Source organism: Cryptomeria japonica, chromosome 11, assembly GCF_030272615.1.
Source record: "Cryptomeria japonica chromosome 11, Sugi_1.0, whole genome shotgun sequence".
Taxonomy (NCBI): Eukaryota; Viridiplantae; Streptophyta; class Pinopsida; order Cupressales; family Cupressaceae; genus Cryptomeria; species Cryptomeria japonica.
The window spans coordinates 559,125,628-559,128,427 of NC_081415.1; positions in this window are offsets into that span (position 1 = coordinate 559,125,628).

Below are 2,800 nucleotides of genomic sequence, written 5' to 3' on the forward strand. Positions count from 1 at the left end.
ATTTCAAATTCAAGGTCAAAAAATTTAACGGCCAAAATTATTAGTTATGGAAAATGTAGATGGAGGATTACTTGTATCAAAAGGATTTGTGGCTGCCATTGGAAGGAAAGGCAAAGAAACCAACCACAATATTAGATGAAGAGTGGGACATTTTAGATAGAAAGGCACTAGGATCCATTCGATTGTGCCTTGCGTCATCTGTAGCATTCAATATAATAGAAGCAAAAACGACTATAGATTTGATGGCAACATTGGCTAAGTTGTATGAGAAACCCTCGGCTTCAAATAAGGTATTTCTTATGAAGAGTTTGTTTAATTTGAAAATGAGTGAGGGAGGATCTGTAGCGGAGCACTTAAATGAATTTAATACAATTACCAGTCAATTGTCTTCGGTAAAAATTATCTTTGCAGAAGAGGTTAGGGCTCTCTTGATTTTATGTTCTTTGCTAGAAAGCTGGAATAGCTTGGTTATGGCTGTAAGTAACTCTGTCTCTAGTAAAAATACTTTGGTATTTGATGATATTGTTGGTGTTATCCTAAGTGAGGAAATGCGAAGGAAAAGCACAGGTGAGACTTCAACATCATCAGGTAGTGTTTTGAATGTGGAGAACAGAGGAAGATCAAAGGAAAGAGGAAAAGGCCCTGGGAATGAGAAGTCACGAGGGAAGTCAAAGAAAGGACACTCTCAATCTAGAGGAAAGAAAGATTGCTGGTACTGTGGAAAGCCTGGTCATCTAAAGAAAGACTGTTGGTCTCGGAAAAACAAAGAAGGAGACAAAAATGAAAATGACAGTAAGGAAGCTAATATTGCAAGTAATACTTTACAAGATGCTTTAATCTTATGTTTGGATAATGTTAATAATTCCTGGGTAATAGATTCTGGGGCTTCATTTCATGCTACACCCCATAGAAAATATTTTCTAGATTATGTTCAAGGTGATTTTGGACAGGTATATTTGGGTGATGATGAGCCCTGTCAAATTGTTGGAAAAGCAAAGATAAAGATCAAGTTGCAGAATGGTAATGACTGGTTTCTGCAAGAGGTAAGACATGTTCCTAATTTAAGAAGAAATTTAATTTCTACAGGGCAACTAGGTAGTGAAGGTTGCATAGTTACCTTCTCAAACAGTATGTGGAAGGTCACTAAAGGATCATTAGTAGTAGCTAAAGGTGCGAAGGTAGGCACATTATATCTATGTACTTGTAACACTTACTCTACCTTAACTGTTACAGATAAAGTTACTGCAGGAACAACAACAATAAATGTTGCAAGAACAGATTCGATAATGTGGCACCATAGGCTTGGACACATGAGTGAGAAAAGGATGAAAATATTTCACTCCAAAAATCTATTGCCAGGACTAAAGAAAATTGATTTAGAGTTGTGTGAAAACTGTGTTTATGGTAAACAGAAAAGAGTCAGATTTCTCAAGGTTGGGAAAGAGAATAAGAGTGAGAAGTAAGAGCTTGTACATTTAGATGTATGGGGACTGGCTCAGGTATCATCTCTTGGTGGCTCTTGTTATTATGTTAATTTTATTGATGACACAACCAGAAAAACATGGGTATATTTCCTAAAACAAAAATCAGATGTTTTTGAAACTTTTAAGAAATGGAAAGCTTTGGTTGAGAATGAGACAGGAAAAAAGTTTAAGTGTCTCAGATCGGATAATGGAGGTGAGTATTGCAGCAAAGCATTTGAAGATTACTATTTCTTAAATGGGATTCGAAAGCAGAAGACAGTTCTAGGAACTCCACAGGAAAATGGTGTGTCAGAGAGAATGAATAGGACCATCATGGAACGTGCGAGGAGCATGAGATTGCATGCTGGATTGCCCTTATATTTTTGGGCAGATGTTGTACATACTGTTGTCTATTTGATAAATAGAGAACCTTCAACCCCTTTGGATGGTGGTATTCCAGAGGAGGCATGGACTGGTAAAAAGGTAAATTATTCTTTTCTAAAAACTTTTGGTTGCGAAGATTTTGTCCATGTTGATAAAGAAAACAGAACCAAGCTTGATGCTAAATCTCAGAAATGTACCTTCATTGGATATGGGATAGATGAATATGGCTATTGGTTATGGGATTTTGAAAATAAGAAAATAATTAGAAGTAGAGATGTTATATTCAATGAAAAGGTTATGTATAAAGAATAGATGCAGGAAAAGAAGTATGAACAGGACAAACAAGAATATGTGGTGTTGGATGAGATTCCTGAAAATGAAATGCCACAGGTACCTGATGCTCAGCAACAACAGATTGTCCCACAAACTCCTGCAAGTGTTAGATGTTCTACGAGAACAAGTAGACCCCCTGAAAGATTTTCTCCTTCTTTGTATTCTATTTTATTAACGGATTCTGGTGAACCAGAAGAATATGAAGAAGCAATGCAGGTAGATGTCAAACAACAGTGGTAACTAGGCATGAAAGAGGAGATGGACTCCTTGATGAAAAATAAGACTTAGGACTTAGTCCCTTTACCTGCAGAAAAAAGAGCCTTGCCTAACAAATGGGTTTATCGACTGAAAGAGGAGGAAGGAGGTCAGAAAAGATATAAGGCCAGACTTGTGGTAAAAGGTTTTGCACAGAAAAAGGGTATAGATTATGATGAAATATTTTCTCCAGTTGTAAAAATGACTTCAAATAGAACTATACTTAGTCTTGTGGCTGCAGATGATTTACATCTTGAACAATTAGATGTCAAAACAGCTTTTCTCCATGGAGATCTGGAGGAGGAAATTTACATGTTGCAACCACAGGGATATAAGGTCAAAGGTAAGGAGAACTTGGTGTCCAG